This window comes from Macaca nemestrina, chromosome 14, assembly GCF_043159975.1.
Source record: "Macaca nemestrina isolate mMacNem1 chromosome 14, mMacNem.hap1, whole genome shotgun sequence".
Taxonomy (NCBI): domain Eukaryota; kingdom Metazoa; phylum Chordata; class Mammalia; order Primates; family Cercopithecidae; genus Macaca; species Macaca nemestrina.
Window position 1 is genome coordinate 15,519,876 of NC_092138.1, and position 26,964 is coordinate 15,546,839.

The 26,964-nt window shown below is 36.3% G+C and overlaps 1 long non-coding RNA gene across 2 annotated transcripts in view; it reads right to left on the minus strand.

Annotated features, from left to right (window-relative positions):
- LOC105498738 (uncharacterized) overlaps window positions 1–26,964 on the minus strand; it is a 628,747-nt gene that overhangs the window by 98,318 nt on the left and 503,465 nt on the right. For both annotated transcript variants that reach the window (XR_011612393.1, XR_011612392.1), the window contains exon 5: window positions 25,592–25,694. This is a non-coding gene — a long non-coding RNA (uncharacterized lncRNA). The remainder of the gene's footprint in view (window positions 1–25,591; window positions 25,695–26,964) is intronic.

Consider the following 26,964-nt stretch of genomic DNA (forward strand, 5'->3'; position numbering starts at 1 on the left):
TGAGAAGAAGGAGCCAGCCATGAAAGGTCTATTGGAAAAAAGCTCCCGGAAGAAGAAACAGCACATGCAAATATCCTGTGGCGGGAAAGTGCTTACCTGGGCCAGGAAAAGCAATTCAGCTAATGTCCCTGAGTACTGTGAAAGAAGGAGAACATAATGTGTGATGAATTCAAAGAGGTAATTAGAGGCTAGGTCCTGTGGGGCTTATAAGACATGAGAGGACATTTAGATTAGACTTTTATCTATACAATTAAGCCACTTTGTGGCGGGGGTGGGGGGTGTGGGCATTGCAAAGGGCATGACAGTATTTGTTTAACGATTTTAGGAGATCACCATCGATATTCCAACAAAGTAGATCAAAGAACAGTGAGAGTGGAGACAAAGATTCCAGTTCTGAGGCTATTTTAGTTTTTGAGATAAACAGATTTCTAGTCTCAGCTTTCTTACTTGTAAAATGGGAATAATAATAGGCACATCATAGGGTAGCTGTAAAAATAAAAGGAGAAAAGATAAAAGAGCAAATACACAACTCTCACAAATAGTGAGCCTTCAATAAACAGAAGTTGTCATTGTCCTCCATATACACACAAGAAAACTGACTCTCTTAGAGGTTAAATGACATTGTCCAGGTCAGATAGTAAAAATACATATATGGCTGAAGCTTGAATCCAAGTTGTAGAATTCCAAAATTAGTGTAAAAGTCTACACCCACATAGTTAGAAAAGGATAGACTTCAATTCAACAATTGCTTCCAAGACACACAAAGAATGCAAGAACAGTTCAGGAGAGGTCATGTGATGAGAAGCAGCTTGTCACATGTGGCAAACTCTGAGTGATTTTGAATTACTGGTATAAACAGCATATGAAGGAAGAAGGAAGAGTTGAGGTTGGGAGAAAAGGATCAGAGGTGAAATAATTACCAACAGGAAAGATACTACAGTTGAAAGTAAAAACTATGACTTCTATAGGCTGAAAATGAGTAGGATATCTAGACTGCCAGGGAGAATGGGGCAATAGTGTCATTGAATAAGTAGGAATTGACAGACATTAAACATACTAGTTGACTTATACTGCCTCATATGAGCCTGATAGCATTTGCGTGAGCACTCAGAGCACATGGTGTACAAATGTGGAGATGGAAGCTTAGCTGGATTAACTGCCTTGTTTAAGTCCACTCAGATGGCAAATAAAAGAACCAAGAGAGCCCAGATTATTTTCCTATAGTTCAAGCTCCATCTATTGTCTACATTTACATTATCCTATGTGCCCTGTGTAATAATGAAGATGGTTGAGAAAGAGCTAGAAGCAGAACAAAGCAGAAGAGGTGGATGATAGGACACTGAGGGCATGAAGGAAGATTTAAAGGGAAGGCAGAAAGAGGAGGATAGAAATCAGCATCTATCCAGATAATACTTGGATATCAGTTAATGTTGGGGAATTAGGAAGAGAAGAACAGTGCCTGGAGGACAGTAGAGACAAAAAGACTTTAAGAAGTAGGAAAGGAGGGAGGGAGGAAGGGTGGGAAAGAAATTGGCAAAGGGGAAGAGGGAGAAGGCATGGGAGAAGAAAGAGAAAAGCAGAAAGAGAAGGGAAGATATACTGGCAAACAAGCTGTTGGGGAGATTACAGCCGGTATAAGCAGATGACTATGCCTGGGGAAAACATCTCTCTGAATGGGAAAACAGGGATGTGAAACTCTGAGTGGGTAAGTACAAAGAGCCGGTGATAATTCATAGCAGTTACAACAGTGGGGCTTACATGGTTTGGAGCTGGAGAAGACTGGAAGAAATTTTCCTCTCCATTGCTTCCCCTCTCTCGCAGCACTCAGGAACATTGGCTGAACTGTATCCTTTCTTGACATGATTATATTTCCTGAACCTCAAATAAGGACACATAACCTGATTTAAAAATAAAAGAAAAACTTTGCTGCCACCTCCGCATAGGAAAGATAACCTAAAAAATGTACTTAGCTGGCATTTTTAGAGCATTTTCATGATAATATGACTATAGTAATGAAGAACAGTTGAAATTGAGATATCTCAGAAATTCCAGAAAATGTGGTAACAATAATTAATCCTTTCTGAGTGCCAAGCATTGTTCTAAGAGTCATTCAATCCTCTCCACAACCCTGTGAAGTAAATTCTTTTATAAACTTTTATAAACTCCACGTAATAGATAAGAAATCAGTGGCACAGTGGGGTTGAGTAACTTCTCAAGGTCATAAAAATAGCAAATGGCAGAACTGGACCTGCATTTTGTGGTTTCCAACTACTACATGAAATTCCCAAAGGGCTTGATTACATTTCTTTTAGTTCTGTGTGATGGCAATGTTATCTCAAAAGAATTTTGGAACAGACAGGTTATGAGTTTTACAGTTTCTGTTAATTTAATCTACCATTTAAAATATTTATATATAGGTAAGTAAAACATTATGAACCACCAGATAATGTAGGCAAAGAGCTTTGAGATCTTCATAGGTTGCTGACATGAATAGTACTCACTCCCTCTTTCAAAATGAAAAATATCTTGCCAAACAAAGGTGAAAAGTCCCAAGCCAAACACTAAAGTAGGTTGTATTTCTTTCTATGTTGCTTTATGAAATATTGGCAGCCAGACATATTTCTCAACCCTAGAAGACATAAATCTTTCCAAGGGAAACCAAATTTCTTTGGTTTGGCTGCCAAACTATGACTTCAGCCTTGAATCTCATCTCAGAAAACTGTAAACACCCTTTTCCTCCCCTGTGTTTAATTTCAAGCATATCTTCCCTTCCCAAAGACCATCTTTCTTCCTTTTCAGTGGCTGTCTCTCACCCTATCTCATCCTGCATGCCAACCTGTGAGTGCTGACCTGCTGAGAGATGGGCTGTCCACGGCAGTTCAAGCCCTCTGCACCCCCACCTCATGCTCATGCCCCTCTGTTCTTCTTTCCCTTACTTTATACATTTTTCTTTTTACTAACAGTTCTTAGCTTTCAATTCACATTCCATTGAGGGTTGATGATTTCTCTCTGTAAGTTTTTTTCCTGGACCTGCTGCTGTCTCCTTTATCACAGTGCACCTTGACTTCCTGCTTTGTGCCTATATGGCAAAAGGATTCACAGGTTTCATTTAAAAATAGTCTTAAATCACTTTTCCAGTAACCAAAGGCTAATTGACTAGATCGACTCATGAACAATTAGATCCACATAAATATGCAAATATATCTGAAGCTATATGTGCCTTAGGGTGAAGAGAATTCAGGTTCCTACAAATGGGGAAGGGATGATGTTCATACTCCAGAAATTCAGATCAGCATGATATCTCCGGGCATTCATATGAAGGAGACAGTAGGGTGTAGGGGAATATGCCCTGGACTGGGAGACAGGAGATCAGGTCCTAGCTCAAGTTCCAACTCAAGACAAACCAGCTCTGTGACACTGGGAAGAAAGTTATACCATCATTCACTCTGGGTGTTAATTTTTTTCATACGTAAAATAAAGCACCAGACTAGGTAGATTCGAAATCTGGATAAACTTTAGAATCTCTTGAACGCTTCTGGAGTTTCACAATAGAAATAGAAATTAGGGCTTCAACGCAGACATACTTAATGAGAATCCTCAGGAATTAAGCCCTAGAATCTGAATATATGGTTTGATGCAGCCACCCTAGTCTAGGTTTAAGGACCAGCATCAGGAGGCCTTTTGATTTGTTAAACTATTATGTCCTTCAAGTTTCATCAGTATTTCCCAGGCAAGGTAAATTATGAAACAGGAACACACACTGCTATCCACTAGAATAATGCTTCAGAAATGGCTAGTGCTGAAGTGAGCCAGAAAGGCTGAACTTGTTGCTCTGGACTAGTTTATCAGTTGCTTGGATGTTCAGGGGTTCTTGTACAGCAAGTAACAGCAACAATCCCTCCTCCTATATGATTTTTCTGTCTTAATATATTGTAATTACAATCATTTTCAGGGCTACTCCTAAAAATAGACATTACTTTTATATAGCCATGATCTGACCAGGTCTATTTTCACCTTAAAGATACTTGTCACATCCCTCTCATAAAGATTGTATCCTTGGCTCTTGGCGTCTTATTGGCGTATGAAAGTACCATGAGAGGAACCACCTATAGTTGCAGTTCATAAGAGCCAGGTGAGCACAAGGCCTTTCAGGATCTGGGAATTGGTTGATCTCATTTCTTTCTCCCCTCTTCCCACCCCAAGAATCCTTTTCATGGTAAAAAACATTATGATTTCTTTTGGGGTAATTATTTCTTTGATTCTTGGGTAATTGCCCCAATTTAATTATTGGCTTCCTTTCTTCACACGTTCCTCTATCTATTCCTTTTGTCCGCTGATTTGGTCATCACTCCCACAAAAAGCAGAGTGTGCTTTGGCCAATGGGGTACTAATAGACGTGATGCAAGCAAAGGCTTCAAATGCGCTTGCGCTCTTACACTTTGCCGTGGGAAGAGCCTCTCCCATGCAGCCGCCACCCTGCGGCCTGGGACCCAGAATGAACTGTGTATGGAGTATATCTTTGCCGTCTGTCCCACATCTTTAAGCAGAACCCAGCTTACAACAGCTGATCACCAGCCTATCTGCAGGTACGAAATACATTAGTATGATTTAAAGCCACTGAGTTTTGGAGTGGTTTGTTCCATTCCAATAACTGATTGATTCAGTTCGTCAGTCAAGGTTTTCGGCCTTCCCCTCACCAACAGGGAACATGTGACCCAACCTAGGCCAATTAGATCTTTTTCCCAGAATTACAAAAGGCTAATGAAGAATAGGAACTGCCTCATCCCAGCAATCAGCCACTCCCTAAAAACTTCCTCTATTAGTTCCTGATACATGGATCACTAAGGCTCTCCCCATACCTATTCTTTCCTTGTTTGTTCACCAAATGTCTCTCATGCTTTGTCGGTTCTTCATATCTTTCTAATGAAGGTTTCTTATATCACTTCCTTATGTTCTCACGTATGTTTATATCCCAATCAATTGTTTTCTATTTAAGTTAGAGCCTTTTCTACTGTGTGCAACCATAAACTCTTAACTGTTACTGAGGGCCTCAAAGGGAAACAAAAGGGTGTCAAAAGGAAAAGGGTGTTAATCACACAAATGGGGCAAAAGATAAGCTGGATCTTCCTGTACATTATAATTTTATTTATGAATGGGCCAGACACAGAGAGTGTGCACTGATAATTCAGAGATTTCTATGTGTCATCATGGATATTATAACATTTTAGAATGCCAAATATGTGCCATCAAAAATGTATAGAAACATAGGCTCTGGCAGATGTTGAAAAATCTTTTTCATCAGAACCATGTCTTTGCTTATTTTTTTAAAATAATATTTATTATTATTATTTCACTAGTGTTGGGGGAACAGGCAGTGTTTGGTTGCATGAATAAGTTCTTTAGTGGCGATTTCTGAGATTTTGGTGTACCCATCACCCGAGCAGTGTACACTGTACCTAATGTATAGTCCTTTTTCCTCTCACCTCCCTCCCACCCTTCTCCCTGAGTTCCCAAAGCCCACTATATCATTCTTATGCCTTTTTGTCCTCATAGCTTAGCTCCCACTTATAAGTGAGAAAATACAATGCTTGGTTTTTCCATTCCTGAGTTACTTCACTTAGAATAATGGTCCCCAACTTCATCCAGATTGCCGTGAATGCCTTTAGTTTGTTCCATTTTAGGGCTGAGTGGTATTCCATGGTGTGTGTGTATGTATGTATGTATGTGTGTGTATACATACACACGTATATATTCTTATACATATTCTTTATTTACTTGTTGGTCGATGGGCACTTAGGCTGGCTCCTTGTTTTTGTAATTGTGGACTGTGCTGCCATAAACATGTGTATGCAAGTATCTTTTTCATATAATGACCTTTATTCCTCTGGGTAGATAACCAGTAGCAGGATTGCTGGATCAAATGGTTGTTCTACTTTTAGTTATTTAAGGAATCTCCATACTGTTTCCCATAGTGGCTGTACTACTTTTACATTCCCACCAGCAGTGTAGAAGTGTTCTCTTTTCACCATACCCATGTCAACATCCATTATTTTTTAATTTTTTAATCATGGCCATTCTTGCAAGAGTAAGGTGGCATCTCATTGTGGTTTTAATTTGCATTTCCTTGATAATTAGTGATGTTGAACACTTTTTCATATGTTTGTTGGCCATTTGTGTATCTTCTTTTAATAATTGTCTATTCATATCCTTTGCCCACTCTTTGATGGGATTTTTTTTTTCTTCCTGATTTATTTGAGTTCCTTGTAGATTCTGGATATCAGTCTTTTGTCAGGTGTATAGATTGAGACTATATTCTCCTACTCTGTGGGTTGCCTGTTTACTCTTCTGATTATTTATTTTGCTATGCAGAAGCTTTTTAATTTAATTAGGTCCCATCTATTTACCTTTGTTTTTGTTGCTCTTGGTTTTGGATTCTTGGTCATGAACTCTTTGCCTAAGTCAATGTCTAGAAGAGTTTTTCTGATGTTATCTTCTAGAATTTTTGTGGTTTCAGGTCTTAGATTTAAGTCTTTGATCCATCTTGAGTTGATTTTCATATAAAATGAGGAATGAGGATCTAGTTTCATTCTTCTACATGTGGCTTGCCAATTATCCCAGCACTATTTGTTAAATAGGGTGTGCTTTCCTCACTTTATGCTTTTGTTTACTTTGTCAAAAGTCAGTTGGCTGTTAGTATTTGGTTTTATTTCTGGGTTCACTATTCTGCTCCATTGATCTATGTGCCTATAATTATGCCACTACCATGCTGTTTTGGTAACCAAAGTCTTGCGGTATAGTTTGAAGTTGGGTAATGTGATGCCTACAGATTTGTTCTTTGTGTGTAGTCTTACTTTGGTTATGGGGGGGTCTTTGTTAGTTCCATATGAATTTTAGGACTTTTTTTCTAGTTCTATAAAGAATGATGATGGTATTTTAATGAGAATTGCATTGAATTTGTAGATGGCTTTTGGCAGTATGGTCATTTTCACAACATTGATTCTACCCATCCATGAGCATGCAATGTGTGTCCATTTCTTTGTGTCATCTATGATTTCTTTCATCAATGTTTTGTAATTGTTCTTGTACGGATCTTTCACCTCCTTGGTTAGGTATATTTCTAAGTATTTTAGTTTTTTGCAACTGTTGTAAAATGGACTGAGTTCTTGATTTGATTCTCAGGTTAGTCGTGTTGGTGTATAGCAGAGCTACTAATTTGCGTACATTAATTTTGTCTCCTGAAACTTTACTGAATTCATTTATCAGATCTTGGAGCTTTTTGAATAAGTCTTTAGGGTTTCCTACATATATGATCATATCATTGGCAAACAGTGACAGTTTGATTTTCTCTTTACTTATTTGGATGCCCTCTATTTCTTTCTCTTGTCTGATATCTCTGGCTAGGACTTTCAGTACTACGTTGAATAGAAGTGGTGAAAGTAGTCATCCTTGTCTTGTTCCACTTCTCAGGTGGAATGCCTTCAAGTTTTCTCCATTCAATAAAATGTTGGCTGTGGATTTGTAATAGATGTCTTTTATTACCAAGAGCTATGTCCCTTCTATGCCAATTTTGCTGAGGATTTTAATCCTAAAGGGATGGTGGATTTTGTCAAATGCTTTTTCTGCATCTATTGAGATGATCATATGATTTTTGTTTTTATTTCGTTTTATGTGGTGTTTCACATTTATTAACTTGTTTTCATTAAACCAGCCCTGCATCCCTGGTATGAAACCCACTTGATTATGGTGGATTATCTTTTTTATATGCTGTTGGATTCGGTTAGCTAGTATTTTTGTCGAGGATTTTTACATTTATGTTCATCAGGGATGTTGGTTTGTAATTTCTTTCTCTGTTGTGCCATTTCCTGATTTTGGAATTAGAGTGATACTGGCTTCACATAAAGATTTAGGGAGGATTCCCTTTTTTCCATCTTTGGCAATAGTTTCAGTAATATTGGTACCAATCCTTCTTTGAATGCCTCACAGAATTCAGCTGTGAATCCATCTCATCTTGAAACTTTTTTGTTGGCAATTTGTTTATTATTGTTTCAATTTCACTATTTGTTATTGGTCTGTCAGAGTTTCTATTTCCTCTTGATTTAATCTAGGAGGGTTGTATTTTTCCAGGAATGTATCCATCTCCTCTTGATTTTCTAGTTTGTGCATGTAAAAGTGTTCATAGTAGACTTGAATGATCTTTTGTATTTCTGTGATATTGGTTATAATATCTTCCATTTCACTTCTAATTGCACTTATTTGGATCTTCTCTCTTCTTTTCTTGGTTTATCTTGCTAATGGTCTATCAATTTTGTTTATCTTTTCAAAGAACCACTTTTTGTTTCATTTATCTTTTGCATTTTTTGTTTGTTTTATTTCATTAGTTCTGCTCTCTTCTTCTTTTTTTTTTTTTTTCTTCCACTGAGTTTGGGTTTGGTTTGTTCTTGTTTCTCCAGTTCCTTGAGGTGTGACCTTAGATTGTCTATTTGTGCTCTTTCAGGTTTTTCAATGTAAGCATTTATTACTATGAACTTTCCTCTTAGCACTGCTTTTGCTGTGTCCCAAAGGCTTTGATAAGTTGTGTCACTATTATTGATCAGTTCAAAGAATTTTTAATTTCCATCTTGATTTCATTGTTGACCCAAAGATCCTTCAGGAGCAGATTATTTATTTTTCATGTATTTGTATAATTTTGAGAGTTCCTTTTTGAATTAATTTCCAGTTTTGTTCAACTGTGATCTTAGAAGACACTTGATATAATTTTGATTTTCTTAAGTTTATTGAGACTTGTTTTGTAACCTATCATATAGTATATCTTGGAGAATGTTTCATATGCTGATGAAAAGAATGTTCATTTTGCAGTTGTTGTTATTTATAGTGTTCTGTAAATATTTGCTAAGTCCATTTGTTTTGGGTTACAGTGTAAGTCCATTGTTTCTTTGTTGACTTTCTGTCTTGATGACCTGTCTAGTGCTGTCAGTGGAGTACTGAAGCCCCACATTATTATTGTGTTGCCATCTATCTCATTTCTTAGGTCTAGTAGTAATTGTTTTACAAATTTCAGAGCTCCAGTGTTAGGTGCACATTTATGTAGGATTGTGATATTTTCCTGTTGGACTAATATTTTTATCATTATATAATGTCCCTCTTGGTCTTTTTTAACTGTTGTTAAAGTATGTTCTGTCTGATATAATAATAGCTAATAATCCTGCTCTCTTTTGTTGTCTATTTGCATAGAATAATGTTTTCCACCCCTTAACCTTAAGTTTATGTGAATCCTTATGTGTTGGGTGAGTCTCCTGAAGACAGCAGATATTTAGTTGGTGGATTCTTATCCATTCTACCACTCTGTATCTTTTAAGTGGAGCATTTAGGCCATTTACATTTAACATTAATATTGAAATGTGAGGTACTATTCCATTCATCATGCTAGTTGTTGCCTGAATACCTCGTTGTTTTTTTCTTTGTGTTAAGGTTTTATAGACCCTGTGAAATTTATCTTTAAGGAGGTTCTATTTTGGTGCATTTTGAGGTTTTCTTTCAAGATTTAGAACTCCTTTTAGCATTTCTTGTAGTGTTGGCTTGGTAGTGACAAATTCTCTCGGCATTTATTTGTCTGAAAAAGACTTTATCTCTCCTTCATTTATGAAGCTTAATTTTTTGGATACAACATTATTTTGTTTGTTTTGTTGTTAATTATTTTGTTTGAAGAGGCTAAAGATAGGACCCCAATCTTTTCTGGCTTGTAGGGTTTCTACTGAGAAATTTGCTGTTAATCTGATAGGTTTTCCTTTTAGATTACCTGAAACTCTTGCCTCACAGTACTTAAGATTCTTTCCTTTGTTTTGATTTTAGATAACCTGATGACTATATTCCTGGGTAATTAGTTTTTGGCATAAATTTCCCAGGTTTTCTTTGAGCTTCTTGTATTTGGATGTCTAGATCTCTAGTAATTTTTTTTTTGATATTTTATTTTTATTTTTATTTTTATTTTTTTTATTTTTATTTTTATTTTATTATTATTTTTTTAAATTTATTTATTATTATGTGCATAACGTGCAGGTTTGTTACATATGTATACTTGTGCCATGTTGCTGTGCTATAGAATGTCAGAAATCAAAAAATTCAGTGTCCTGCTTAGACGCAACTATTATTTTTTTAAATGATTTTTCTACAGTAACTCCTAAACTCAACAGGTGAACAAGACATGTTCTAGCTTGACAGTCCCACTGGCTGTTGAGATGAGCAAGGTCTTGAATGTCACCTGAAATTATACTCTACATTTGTTAATATTAGGAAACCATTGCTTCTTCAATTTACATTTTTCCCTTTTTGCAACAGCCTCATGTTAAAGAAGTAACATAAGTTTAATTATTCTAAGTGAAAGAAGCCAGTCACAGAAGGACAAATACTGTATGATTTCATGTATATATATGAGGTTGGTAAAATAGTCAAACTCATAGAAACAGAGGGTGGAATGTTGGTTGCCAGGGAACGAGGTGGAAGGAGAAACAGGGAGTTGCTGTTCAATGGGTAAAGTTTTAGTTTTGCAAGATGAGTAAGTTCTAGAGATCTGCTGTACATTGTGGCCTTAGTAAACCACACAGTATTATACCCTAAATAATTTGCTGAGGTTAGATGTCATGTTACATGTTCTTACCATAAGTCAATCAATCATAGATTGGGGCAGAAGGTGATTTGGATCTTCCTGTACATTTTAACTTTACTTATGAATGGGGCAGGCACTGAGATTGAGCATTGATAATTCAGAGATTTATTTGTGTCATCATGGATTACATAACTTTTTAAAATGTCAAATATGTACACATCAAAAATGTGCAGAAACACAGGTCCTGACAGATGTTGAACACTCTTTTTCATCAGAATCATGAATCTTTGTTTCCATGAATCTTGAAAAAAAGACTGCCTAAGATCTTCAAAATGAATATATACAACATAAAACAAATCCATCACAATTAAAAAGTGACTCAAAGGAAATAAAATTCTAGAAGCGAAAAAATAAAAGCGGCCACTAGACCCCACACCACACCCATAAACTGTTGCACAACTGTTTCCACCTCCAGTGATATATTGCCAAATCAAAGAGAAAGGTATTCCCAGGATGATATGCTAAATTCCTTACCCAGGCATCCCTGTAGATCCTGTGCATTACAAAAGAGAGGAAAATTGGTTTCTCTCCAAGGACAAAGAGTTGGTAGAAAAGAAAAAATTTTAAGGCATATGTCTGCTGGCGGAGCTCTAGGCAGAGGTAATATCCTTGGGCATTCCTGCCCTTCCAAAAGATTCTCTGGGGTTGTGTTGACAGCTTATCTTCAGAACACAAAGAGAGTGTTGGGAAAATACTAAGACCATCAATAAGTAGCTATCACTTTATTGAGAAAATGGAAAATGTGGTAACAAAATGGAGCAATTTTGTTCAGAAGCCCTAAAGTTTGCTTTGACTCCAGACAGTTCTTTTTGCTTTCTGTGCACCAATTGTGAATTTCAGATATAGTAAGTACCAGTAAGTCCCACAGTTTGGATCAGAATTATTTGATGAATATTCTTATTACCTTGTGAAGCTTGCTAAGAGATAATTTCTATTTCAGTTACAAACAAGTGTGCAGGAATGGATGGATTCTACAGTGATACCACAATCATGGATATTCAAGCTACCTCACTGAACAAATCTTTATTAAGCCTAATATCTGTTATGTGACATGTCCTGTGCTAAACAATGGGTGCCCATAGATGAATAAAATATTATCCCTTCTTTATGGGACTTATTCCCTAATGAGGAGGAATTCCAGAGTTTAAACTTAATAAATGGGTTGTTTTCAATTCTATAATGGAGATATAGAGGTTTCTGACTCATATACCCAACTGCTTTCTTGGAAGTATAATACAATGGTTATGAGCATAGTCTTGAGATTCGTACTGACTTGGACTTGCATCTAAACTCTACCTCTTACAAACTGTTATGTAGTTTCTATGAGCTTCTGTTTTATTGACTTTAAAATGAGGACAAAATCATAGCTTTTTCACAGGTTGTTATGAGAAGTAATTGAGATCATACACATAAAAAAACCTTGCACAGAGTGAATGTCCAATAAATATTAGCTTGGATTATTAGTATATTCCAGGCTAACACTTGGGTGGGCAGACATGAATAATTCACTGTCACTGCCATTAAGGATCTTGCAAGACAGTGTAAGAGACGTCACCCTCTGTAAATAGGTCCATTCACAGAGATTCCATTGCTCTCTCCCTTAAGAAAACATGAATATTTCTGCTTTGCCACACCATGATCTTTGATCTAGATTGGAAATACTCATTTTCGTTTTATAGGACTCTTACAAAAAATATAAGCCATATAACTAATAAATTATGTCTTATATTAATAAGATTATAAACAAAAGATAAAACATATATAGAACCTTACATAAAATGGCCCTATAATTAGCTGAGATAAGACACAGGAGGAATAATAGGAATTCATAAATTTTCTCTTTGGTTATAAGGTTTCATTTATTTCTTTGTTTACTTTAGTAGTGAGATGTAGCATGCATACTATAAAGTATGCAAGTCTTTTATGTACAGTTCAATAAGTTTTACTTATGTGCATACCTATTGACCACTCCCAGATCAAACACCCTTTCTCATGTCCCCTTCCAATAATTACTTCCTCACCAAATGTAACCACCCTTTTGATTTCTGTATATATATGTTTTGCATGTTTCAGAACTTTACATAAGTAGAATCAAACATTATGTACACATTTACCTCTGCTCTATCATTCAACATCAAGTGATACTCATTCAGGTTGCATGTTGTAATACTCTGTTTTTTTCATTAGGTTTGATTCTTTTGGTAATTTTCTATGGGCACATTAATTTTATCTACCAATAATGGCATTTGTAGTTTTTTCTACATTTCTGATCCTTGTTTCTTTTTGTTCATTTTTCTTATCTTATTGCACTGGATAGAACATTAAGTATAATATTAAATAGAAGAGTCAAAAGCAAGACATTCTTATGTCATTCTCAGTTACAGAAAGAAAGTTTTAGTTATTTATTTTAACATTTATTGCCATTAAATATTATTTTGGTAGAGATTTTTGGTAGGTATTCTGGCACATTAAGAATACTAGGTATTTTATTCTGAAGGATTGTTATCCTAAGCAAATGCTTTTTAAAAATCCGTTGTGATGGTCATATTAGACTTTCCCCCCCTTTTTTAGTATAACAAATAACATTTATTTCTTCTTCTATTATTACACCAATTTTGTATAACTGGAATAAAGCCTACCTGGACACAATGTATTACTCTTTTTTTTGTATTCCTGGGTAGAATTTACTAATTTTTTTATTTTAAAATTTTGCATCTATTTTAATGAGAGATTTGGCCATTACCACCAAGAAATTTTAATAATGTTCTCTGATGTTAAGGTCATGCTGGCCTTATAAAACGAACCACAGCATTTCTTAGAGGGAAATTTATAGAGCAAAATGCATGTATGCATATATTACAAAAGGATGAAGCCTGAAAATCAAAGATTAAATGACCATATAAAGGAACTAGTAAATAAACAGCTATTTAAAGTCATAGAAGTAATAAAATATTTAAGAGATAAAATCTATGAAATAGAAAACAAAATGAAGTAGAAAAAGAATGCCAAAGTTTATTCTTCAAAAATAATGAAATTGATAAACCTCTATAAAGATTTGACAGGCACAAAATAGAAAAAAGCCACAAATTAATATGCAAATAAAAAAGAATATTCCTACAAAGTATACTTTACAAAATAATAGGAATATATAATTTTAAATATTACACCAATAAATTTAAAATTTAGAATAGACAAATTCCTTTTTAAAAGTTAACTATCAAAATTGATGAAATAATCTAATTTTTCTTATATTGCTGATGAATTGAATATAAGTCTGAAATTTTCTTGCACAGAGTGTTTCATGCCTAGATAAATCCTCTGGTCAATTTTTGCAAACATATAAGAAAGAAATCACACTATTGAAAAGTCAACCATAACTTCAATGTTGCTCCTTTAAAAGTAATGTATCTTTTTTCTTATAGATGCTTTTAGGATTGTTCTTTATTTTGAGCTTTCAAGAGTTTTACTATGATGTATCTAGATGTGATGTTCTTTGATTTGCCCTGATTTTGATTCATAGATATGCTTGAATCAGTAGACTTCCAACAATTTTAGATAATTCTAGGCTATGATCTCTTCAGAGAATCTTGTCTCCCTTTCTATCTCACTTCTTTTTCTGGACTCCAATAACCCATAAGTTTAATCTTTACACTGTGTACCTTATGTCCTATGGCTTTAAAGCATCTCTCTTTAACTTTCTTGTCTCTCTTTTTCTCTGTCCCTTTCTTTCTCTCCTTCAATCTAAATATTTTCTAACCTATCTTCTTATATATGAATCCTTTTGTATGAGTCTAATCTGCTGTTAAATACATTAATTATAAAGACTCCTATTTTGTAATTTTTATAGTTTCTTAATTTGCTGTGCAATTATCCACCTTTCCTATTTTCCTTGAACACAATAATCATAGTTATTTTACTGTTCATATCATTGTCCCAACAGCTGCATGACTTACAGATCTGTTTCTTTTTTCTCCTGATTTTTGTAGATTTGGTTATTTTTCCTGGCATCCTGGCAGTCTTTGAATGAATGATAAATAATGTGTATGAAAATCCTAGTGGCCCTAGGTAATGTTATCTACCCTAGAGAGAATTTCATTTTTATTTGTCAGACATTAGAATACAAGTATTTCTCCTTGATCCAGTAAAGACTAGTCTATTTCTAGTTTTCTAGCACTCCTAGGGAGTAAGCTTTCAGGGTTTGCCACTAAAATCCAAGAGTGTTTATTAAGGCCTTTAGCAAATCCCAAAGCTGTGATAATCTCTGCTTAGCTTTTTAATAGTTGCTTTATACTTATTTTCTTAGAATCTTGCTCTGCTTAATTACTGATTAGTGGTCACAAAATGTCTTGAGGGAAATTTCCTACAGAATGTAGGTCTCACTTTTCTATGATTCCCTTTTCTCTAAATCTTGGTCCCTCATGTTCTGGCTGTTTAGGTTGGTCTCCAGTGCCTTCAAAAACAGCATTGGTTTTGGTGTTTGTTTGGTTTTTATTTTGATTGTTTTTGTAGATGGTTTTGCACCATAGCCAACTTTCAAAATTCTCTTATAGAACAGTGGGTCTGATACCAGCTACTCCATCACAACTGGAAGCAGACTGGTCTTTAAATATGTTTTCATATTATCTTATCTAGACAAACCATGAGAAAATTGGGGCAGCTATAATAAGGACTGTTTTCCAGATGAAGAAATAGAAACTCAGAAGCATTAATGATTCCCCCAGATGGTCAGTAAGCTGCAGCGCCAAGTCAGTCCTAAAATCCTTGTCATCAGCTCTTCATCATTGGCACTTTCTACCTTACTAGTGTTTACCAAAATTCTGTCTCTGATAGACCACTTAATGGTCTTTTGGAGTAACTGTGATGACTAATTTTTGTGAAAAATTATCATAATCTAAATAGCAAGTATAAAGCATGTGTGATAAAAAATATAACTTTCATTAATATTATCATCTCTTACCAAGGATTGGGATGGTTTTGTTTGGCATCCTCCACAGAAATAAAAATCACTCTTTTAGCTCAAACTATAAGCTCTGTGTGTTTTCTTTGCTTAGTATTTATATCAACTATACTACACTCTGCCTTTGCAATACTATTCAACAGTGAGAATGCTAGCATGCATTAGGAGACTTCATCAGAGAATGAGAGATATTTCTATTGTACATGAAACCAAAGCTTGTGGACAGAATACACTGAATATAACATTCAGCTCTCTTTCACCAATGATGTCAGTGAGAAAACTGTAAACAAATAACAAAGGTTTCAAAGTTTCAAACTGGAAGATGCAGTAAATGAGGTAGTACCACTACCCTTTAGTTATATAAACAAATAGAAAATATTTGCTCATGTTTCATTGATTATGTGAATGTAATCTTGAAATCAAGTCAAGAAAATATTAATTGATTTATCTGATGAATTAAGCAAATATACTGTTAGTTATATGACTTGAATGAATGATTTCAAGTAATAGAAAAGGTCTTTACTGGAATTATCAATATTATGAAGACTTTTAAATTTTATTTATTATTTCAAGTATTCATGTACACAATTTCCATCTTGAAATGAAAATTAAAACTATAGTGATGTCCTTCTACAAATCCATGAGATTGAGAAAATTTAAAAGTCTGACAATACCAAGTGTTGGTGAAGATATGAAGCAAGAAGCTGTTATGCAGGGTTGGTATGAGTGAAAATTGGCTTATGATTACTGTATTAATTTACATTCCAAACAACAGTATATGAGGTACCCTTTCTCCACATTCTCACCAACACTTATCTTTAAACCACTTTAGAAAAGTGTCCTTACCCATACAATATTCTATGACCAAAAAATAATTCCATTGCTGGGTATATAACTAGAAAAATGTATATACATGTATTCAACATACCTGTGAGAAAACAATATTCTATGGCCAAACAATAACAATTCCATTTCTGGGTATATACCTAGAAAAATGTATTCATATACCTAGAAACATGTAAAAGAAAGTTCATGGTAGCAATTTTTGCAATAGCTAAAAATAATTCTAACATTCATCAAGATATCAGAATGTTAAAATGGATAAATTGTGGTTATTAAGATGGTGAAATTTTATGCTACAGGAAAAGTGAACTCACTAGAGTTAGGTACAATAAACCTAATTTAATCTTACAAACATATTATTCATTGAAAGACTTTTTTAAATTATGAATTTATATAAAGTTTAAAACCAGTTAATATTAGCCATTTTATTTAGGGCCACATATAAAAGCAATAAAAGTACAAAGAATCTCAAGAATGAAAGTAATGTGCCTATCAAGATAATGTCTTAATCTAAGAGGGATAGAGAATGTGATTGAAAAGGGATACCCTGGGGCAAGGGGTTGCTTCTACAGTGTAGACAACAGTCTATTTCCTTATTTAGGTAGTAGTTAAAAGGATATTTACTTTCTGATTATTCATTACAATGTGCATTTATGGCCTATGCACCTTTCTCTTCATGTGTTGTATTTCACCATTTAAAAAGTTATAAAAGTTTCCTTTTGGAAAACAGCATACTCCACTTTGGAAAAGAAGAATCTCATTTTCAGGGGAGTAGGCTGAAAGGATAGGTACTGCCATCTGATTTTATCCACAAATTTCTGTACTGCATTTCTTTCAACACCAAATCAAGATTAGTAGGCAGACTCATGTGTGGAGACTCATGTGTGGAGACTCACATTATGAAGTTTTGCTCCGGGAACTAACACAGGAATATACCAGGAAAGCCGAGAGAATCCACAGACCCTTTGAAGGAAGTGCATTGCTCCCGTAGACTCCAAGAAACTTGAAAAACTGAGAGTGCTCAAAGTGTAAATGTGTGAAAGAGGGATGATCCGTCCCCAAACACATACCCTCAGTGGGGAACCTGAAGGTCCAAATCACAGGAGAAAGATCCAACCTTAACCGGAGCTGAGACAAATTTAGAGAGCCGAGTGAATACAAGGGTAGAAGAAGCAGCGGGAAGAGCCCTGTGAGTTCTCTTGGGCTCCAGGGAAGTCATTTCTGACTTTGTCTCACAGAGGTCCTTGAGGAGGGCTGCCAGAGGAACTGGGAAAAGACCACAGAGAGAAGGAAACATCCAAATGAACTTTGTAACAGTTTCAACCAAACGCAAAGATTCCTGGACAGAACTTGTAGGAGGGGGTGAACTGGGTGTGCTGACATGGCACAGAAGCTGGGGCAGGTGGGGAGGTATGAAACCTGAAAGCTCTGCTTGCTTTATCAGCCATGAGGCTGGTAGTCTGAGGCAAGTTCTCATTCCTGTGCACCACTGCCTGGAAATGAACTCAGTGCTGTTGGTGGGTGCACAGTTGGAGTGGGACTGGCCTTTTGAGCTGCATGGGACTTGGGTGAGGCCTGTAACTGCTGGGTTTCCCCTACTTCCCTGGCAACCTTCATGACATAGTAGAGGCGGCCATAATTCCCCTGGGAACATTACTCCATTGGCCTGGGAACCACGCCTCCATTCCCCAAAGCAGCCATGGCAAACCTCATCTAAGGAGAGTCTGAGCTCAGACACACCTAACCCTACCCCCACCTCATGATCTTTCTATGCTTGCCCTGGTAGCCGGAAGCCAAAAGACATAATCTCTTGGGAGCTCTAGGGCCTTGCCCACTGCCTGATCCTTCCTATACTACCGCAGCTGATGCTCTCTTAAAAGCCCCACCTCAGCCGGGCCCTGTGGCTCACGCCTATAATCCCAGCACTTGGGAGGCCAAGGCAGGCAGATCGCTTGAGGTTGGGAGTCCAAGACCAGCCTGGGCAGCATGGTGAAACCCCATCTCTACTAAAAATACAAAAATTAGCCGGGTGTGGTGGCAGGCACCTGTAATCCCAGCTACTTGGGAAGATGAGGCAGGAGAATCGCTTGAACCTGGGAGGCAGAGGTTGCCGTGAGCCGAGATCTCACCATTGCACTCTAGCCTGGACAAGAGAGTGAGACTCCATCTCAAAAAAAAAAAAAAAAAAAAAAAAAGGCCCCACCTCCCGGCAGGAGGCCAACCAGCACAAAACTAGTACAGTAAGCGAAACTACAAACTAAGTACCCTCACGGAGTCCATTTAACTCCCTTGCCACCTCCACTGGAGGAGTTGCTGGTATCCATGGCTGAGAGACATGAAGATTGTTCACATCACAGGACTCTGTGCAGACATCCACCAGTACCAGCCTGGAGCTCAGTAGCTCTGCTGGGTGGATAGATCCAGAAGAGAAATAACAATTACTACAGTTCAGCTCTCAGGAAGCCACATCCCTAGGGAAAGGGGGAGAACACTACATCAAGGGAGCATCCTGTGGGACAAAAGAATCTGAACAGCAGATCTTGAATCCCAGATCTTCCCTCTGACATAGTTTACCCAAATTAAAAGGAACCAGAAAAAATGATTCTGGTAATATGACAAGTCAAGGTTCTTGAACACCCCTAAAAGATCACACTAGCTCACCAGCAATGGATCTAAATCAAGAAGAAATCCCTGAATTACCAAAGTATTCAGAAGGTCAATTATTAAGCTAATCAAAGAGGCATCAGAGGAAGGTGAAGTCCAATTTAATAAAATCAGAAAAAGATGCAATATACAAAGGGAAAAATCTTCAGTGAAACAGATAGCATAAATAAAAAACAATCACAACTTCTGGAAATCAAGGACACACTTAGAGAAATGCAAAAGGCACTGAAACATCTCAGCAATAGAATCGAACAAGCAGAAGAAAGAACCTCAGGACTCGAACACAAGGTTTTTTAATTAACCCAATTCATCAAAAATAAGAAAAAAGAATTTTTTAAAAAAAGTCTCCAAGAAGTTTGGGACTATATTAAGTGTTCAAACCTAAGAATAATTGGCGTTCTGGAGGAATAAGAGAAATCTAAAAGTCTGGAAAACATATTTGAGGAAATAATTAAGGAAAACTTCCCCAGCCTTACTAGAGATCTGGACATCCAAACACAAGAAGCTCAACAAACACCTGGGAAATTCATTGCAAAAAGAATATCATTGCCTAGGCACATAGTCATCAGGTTATCTAAAGTCAAGACAAAGGAAAGAATCTTAAGAGCTATGAGGCAAAAGCATCAGGTAACCTATAAAGGAAAGCCTATCAGATTAACAGCAGATTTCTCAGCAGAAATTGTACAAGCTACAAGGGATTGAGGCTCTATCTTCAGCCTCCTTAAACAAAACACTTGGCCAAGAATTTTGTATCCAGTGAAACTAAGCTTCATAAGTGAAGGAAAGATACAGCCTTTTTCAGAAAAATAAACGCTGACAGAATTTGCTACTACCAAGCCAGCATTACAAGAACTGCTAAAAGGAGCTCTAAATCTTGAAACAAATCCTCAAATACACCAAAATAGAAACTCCTTAAAGCATACATCTCACCTATAAAACAAAAACACAAAAATAAAAAAACCAAGGTATTCAGGCAACAAATAGCACAATGAATAGAATAGCACTTCACATCTCAATACTAACACTGAATATAAGTGGTCCAAATGCTCAACTTATAAGACACAGAATGGCAGGATGGATAAGAATCCACCAACCAAGTATCTGCTGCCTCACCTAACACATAAGGACTCACATAAACTTAGGGTAAAGGGATGGAAGAAGATATTCTATGCAAATGGACACCAAAAGCAAACAGGAGTAGCTATTCTTATATCAGACAAAACAAATTTTAAAGCAACAGCAGTTAAAAATGACAAACAGGGACATTCTATAATGATAAAAGGACTTGTCCAATGGGAATGTATCACAGTCCTAAATATATATGCACCTAACACTGGAGCTCCCAATTTTATAAAACAATTATTACTAGACCTAAGAAATGAGATAGATAGCAACACAATAATAGTGGGGACTTCAATACCCCACTGACAGCACTAGACAGGTAATCAAGACAGAAAGTCAACAAAGAAACAATGGATTTAAACTATATCCTAGAACAAATGGACTTAACAGATTTTTACAGAACATTTTACCCAACAACTACAGAATATACATTCTATCCATCAGCACATAAAACATACTCCAAGATAGACCAGACAGACCATATGATAGGCCATAAAACAAGTCTCAAAATTTAAGAAAATCGAAATTATATCAAGTACTCTTTTAGACCACCATGGAATAAAACTGGAAATCAACTACAGAAGGAATCCTCAAAACCACACAAATACATGGAAATTAAATAACCTGCTCCTGAATGATTGTTGGGTCAACATTGAAATCAAGATGGAAATTAAAAAATTCTTTGAACTGAATGACGATAGTGACACAATCTATCAAAACCTCTTGGATACAGCAAAGGTGGTGCTAAGAGGAAAGTTCACAGCATTAAATGCCTACATCAAAAAGTCTGAAAGAGTACAAATAGACAATCTAAGCTCACACCTCAAGGAACTAGAGAAACAAGAACAAATGAAACCCAAACCCAGCAGAAAAAAAGAAATAACAAAGATCAAAGCAGAGCGAAATGAAATTGAAACAGAAAAAAAAATTAAAATGATAAATGAAATAATAAGTTGGTTCTTTGAAAAGATAAATAAAATTGATAGACCATTAGTGAGATTAACCATGAAAAGAAGAGAGAAAATCCAAATAAGTTCGATTAGAAATGAAAAGGGAGATATTATAACTGATATCGCAGCAATACAAAAGATCATTCAAGGCTACTATGAACACCTTTACACACATAAACTAGAAAACCTAGAGGAGATGGATAAATTCCTGGAAACATAAAATCCTCCTACAATAAACCATAAAATCCTCCTACAATAAATAGAAACTCTGAACAGACCAAGCAATGATACTGAAACAGTATTTTAAAAATTGCCAACAAAAAGTTCCAAAACACTTCCAAAAGAAATCATAAAAAACACAAACAAATGGAAACACATCTCATGTTCATGGATGGGTAGAATCAATATTGTGCAAATGACCATACTGCCAAAAGCAATCTACAAATTCAATGCAATTCCCATCAAAATACCATCATTATTCTTCACAGAATTAGAAAAAAACAATCCCAAAATTCATATGGAACCAAAATGAGCCCACATAGCCAAAGCAAGACTAAGCAGAAAGAACAAATCTGGAGGCATCAACTATACCGTAAGGCCAAGTTATACTATAAGGCCATCGTGACCAAAACAGCATGGTACCGGTACAACAATTAACACATAGACAGATGGAACAGAATAAATAACCCAGAAATAAAGCCAAATACTTACAATCAACTGATTTTTTGACATAGCAAACAAAACTATAAAGTGGGGAAAGGAAACCCTGTTCAATAAATGGTGCTGGGATAACTGGCAAGCCACATGTAGAAGAATAAAACTGAATCCTCATCTCTCACCTTATACAAAAATCAACTCAAGCTGAATCAAGAACTTAAATCTAAGACCTAAAACAATAAAAATTCTAGAAGATAACATCAGAAAAACCCTTCTAGACATTGGCTTAGACAAAGACTTCATGACCAAAGACCAAAAAGAAAATGCAACAAAAACAAAGATATATACATGAGACTTAAGTAAACTAAAAAGATTCTGCACAGCAAAAGAAACAGTCAGCAGAGTAAACAGATGACTGACAGAGTGGGAGAAAATATTCACACTCTACACATTTGACAAAGGACTAATATCCAGAATCTACAAAGAACTCAAATAAATAAGCAAGAAAAATACAAACAATCCCATCAAAGAGTGGGCTAAAGACATAAATAGACAATTCTCAAAAGAAGATATACAAATGACCGACAAACATATGAAAAAATGCTCAACATCACTAATGATAAGGGAAATGCAAATCAAAACCACGATGCAATACCACCTCACTCTTACAAGAATGGTCATACTTAAAAAGTTAAAAAATACTAGATGTTGGCATGGATGTAATAAAAATGGAACATTTTATCACTGCTGGTGGGAACAGAAACCAGTACAATTACTATGGAAAACAGTGTGGAGATTCCTTAAAGAACTAAAAGTAGAACTATCATTTGGTCCACCAATCCCACTACTGGGTATCTATGCAGAAGATAAAGCAGAACTAAACAAAATTGAAACAGAAAACAAAATACAAAAGATAAATGAAACAAAAAGCTGGTTCTTGGAAAAGATAAAACTGATAGACCATTAGCAAGATTAACCATGAAAAGAAGAAAGAAGACCCAAATAAGCTTAATTAGAAATGAAACGGGAGATATTTTAACCGATACCACAGAAATACAAAAGATACTCACACATGCATGTTTATAGCAGTACCAGTCACAATTGCAAAAATAATGGAAACAGCCCAAATGCCCATTAATCAATGGGTGGGTAAAGAAATTGTAATTGTGGATATGTATACCACGGATACTACTCAGCCATAAAACAGAACAAAATAAAGGCATTCGCAGCAACTTGGATGGAACCGAAGATTACTATTCTAAGTGAAGTAACTCAGGAATGGAAAACCAAACATCATGTGTTCTCACTAATAAGTGGAATCTAAGCTCTGAGGATGCAAAGGCATAAGAATGAGATACTGGACTTTGCAGACTGCAGGGAAAGGGTAGGAGGGGCGTGAGACATAAAAGACTACAGATTGGGTTCAGTGTATATTGCTCAAGTGATGGGTGCACCAAAATCTCAGAAATCACCATTTATTCATGTAAGCAAACACCAGCTGTTCACCAAAAATTGAATGAAATAAAAGTAAATAAATCAATAATTGTAAAAATTGGTAGACATATTGCTCATCACCAGCCGTTCTCTGTTACAGAAAAGTATGTAGAATGGCAATCTGTTGCAAAGTCCTTTACTGTGTGGCAGTGCTTCTCCTTGCTCTATACATGCCTAATGCCCCATTAGTGACAGTATTACTAACAGTAATGTTATTAATACTCTTTTCCTAATATACATCATGCCGCAGGAAAACACCAATGACAGACTGAAAATTTCCTCTAGTGTGGATTTTGAATAATTAGCAGGAAAAAATCATCAATCACTTTTCATCAATGTATACACCACATATTAGTGAAGACCTGATTCAGAGCTAACATACCAGTGATTTTGCCAGTTGAAAAGCAAAATACTTCCCAGAACACACACATTGTATGCCTTTAATATTCCATGACATAAAACTGTCCTATGATAGGGAAGTTTAGCCAATGCTTATTATGCTTTCATTCTAAGCTCATTATTTATTATTAACTTTGAAGCTAGTTTTACCAGCTACCTAGAAAAAGTATGACTTGCACCTATACAGTAGTATCCCCTAATCTGAGATTTGGCTCTCTGCAGTTTCAGTAACCTGTGATCAACCATGGTCCAAAAATAACCAATGGAAAATTCCAGAAATAAACAATTCATGAGCTGTAAATTGCATGGCATTCTGAGTTATGTAATGAATCTTGCATCATTTTGTTCTGTCTTACCTGGTACATGGATCATCCCTTGTTCCAGTGTATCCACACTGTCTATGCTACTCACCCATTAGTCACCTAGAAACCATCTCAGTTATCAGACTAAGGAAAAACATAGTATTCGTAGAGTTCCATACTCTCTGGTGTTAGACATCCACTGGGCATCTTGGAATGTATTCCTTAGGATAAGGGGATTCCTAAGGGGGACTGTAAGGAGGGGGCTCCTTTTGGTTACAAGGAATGTGACTTCTAAAGCATGCCTCTGTAGTTGTATATTCCCACTTTTGTTTGCAATAAAATCCAGCAATTAATTATTTTTAAAGTATTTTTATAGAAAAAAATCATTTCTATAGAAAAAATCATTTTTAAAGCCTGAGAAGTACATAGTACGTGCATGCAAAGCTCTGATGACCTCATGTTACTATTTAATCAAGTTTTCTAAAAGGCAATTTACTATACACTAGGGTCAAAATGATCGCTGGCCTTATTAAATCAAATTTTCCTTTGTTTATTTTTGGATTTCCTATTTTCACTTTTATATCCAGATGCTTCTAGCTGTTTTTCCCTTGTCTAAGCACATACATAATCACAATCTGTGTTCGCTCTGAATCCTGGTCACTAAAGATGATTATAGTGGTGGTATATTTCTGTCGATACTTTTATAACTGTCTTTATGTTTTCATAAACTACTTTTGTGTGGTTGCTTTTTTTATAAAATTAGAAATTGAATAATAAATTCCAATATTGACGATGCAAAAACGTCAAATGTAACAAATGCAAATGGTAATATGCTAATAATATGAAAATAAGTTGACCTAAGCGTGCTGCATTCGATTAACCGAATGGAAGCTGAGACCTGATCAGCAGAGTTCTTGCAGCATGTGGGCCACTTTTAGGATGCTAATGACTATTAAAACCAGAGCACACTTCAGTGAGAATTACATTTAATCTTAAGTTTTAAATGTGTTAAATGTGTTAAATGTTTGTGAATGAAAGGTTTTAAGTTTTCTTTTTCCTCTGAAGTTCACAAACTATTTGCCCCAAAGCCACCAGAGGACAGGAGTGATTTAGGGACCACACTTTAAGAAACACTGCTTTGTGTTCTGCTGTGATCTTCAAAACCAAACCCAAGACTTTCAAAACCCATCCAGTCAGTTTTAGCACCCTGAAAATCTAATTAGCAATTCAGTTCAAAGTGCTTCATTTCTTAGCTTGCTCTGTGACCAATTTTAAAAAAAGTTTTGCCCAATACAATTATGAAGGTTATGGCTAGCATTTTCCGAGACTCCAATTTAGATCTCAGAGCTCCCCCTTATTTTCTGCTACGGTCTTGGGCTTACAATCACCCCATGTACTAACAACACTTTCAGACAGAGGAACCTAGTGAAGGGATACAGCCTCACTAAAAGATTTTTGGATGCTGAAGTTCTGGGGACATCTTCTCTGCAATGCAGAGCTTTTAGTGAGAGAATAATATGTGAAAAGTCAGAATACTTACTTCAGGAGCACAGCTACAAGCTGGGAAGCTCTATGAGTTGGGACCCAGACACCAGATCTTGTTTTCCTGACATTTGTGAAATTTTTCAATTTTATCATATTGCCTGAAATGAAGAAATGAAATGAAAAGATTCTTTGGGGCTGATTTCCATGTTACTTTAAGGTGCAAATAGCCTGGAATGATTATGATTACCTCACTGCAAATTATTTCGATCACCAGGAATTCCTTTTGATGACAACAATGTATTTTGATGAAGATGAGTGAAGTATCTTATACTTGACAGCAGGAAAGGAGGGTTTCATAATAAAACAGTTTAGGGAAACATGACCCACAAGTGAGTTTGTGAATAAACACAAGTGAGTATGAGAAAGTGAGAAAAAAATAATTATAGATGAGTTTCTGGAAGAGGGTACCAAACCACTTTTGTTTCTTTCAGGTTGTTGTTTGGGATAACCTTACCAGTAATGTGAGAAGAAACTCTTTTTTCCCCTTCTCATTCCTTCACTCTTAGGGCTCATATTCCTAGACTCCCACATAAATGGCAGAAAAATTTGCATCTTATAACACAGGGGTTTTTTATTTTTATTTTTTCCTAATATAGTACTTTATATTATGGGTTACATTATGGGTTGAAAAGTTTTTGGGAGGGCTGGGCGCGGTGGCTCATGCTTGTAATCCCAGCACTTTGGGAGGCCGAGGCAGGTGGATCACGTGAGGTCAGGAGTTTGAGACCCGCCTGGCCAACATGGTGAAACCCTGTCTCTACTAAAAATACAAAAACTTAGCCGGGCGTGGTGGCAGACATCTGTAATCCCAGCTACTGGGAGGCTGAGGCAGCAGAATGGCTTGAACCTGGGAGGGGCGTGCTTGTAATCCCAGCACTTTGGGAGGCCGAGGCAGGTGGATCACGTGAGGTCAGGAGTTTGAGACCCGCCTGGCCAACATGGTGAAACCCTGTCTCTACTAAAAATACAAAAACTTAGCCGGGCGTGGTGGCAGACATCTGTAATCCCAGCTACTGGGAGGCTGAGGCAGCAGAATGGCTTGAACCTGGGAGGGGCGGAGGTTGCAGTGAGCCGAGATCGCGCCATTGCACTCCAGCCTGGGGAACAAGAGTGAAACTGCGTCTCACACACACACAAAAAGTTTCTGTGAGAACCTATCATATCCCCCATTCATAATATTCCTTCTACCAACTGAATTCCAAAAACCTGGATCATAAATACATATTTGAAACACAACTCACGTTTATTTTATGTTTACTTTTTCAGTCGCAGTCTTGCTCTGTCGCCAGGCTGGAGTACAGTGGTGTGATCTCGACTCACTGCAACCTCTACCTCCCGGGTTCAAGCAATTCTCCTGCCTCAACCTCC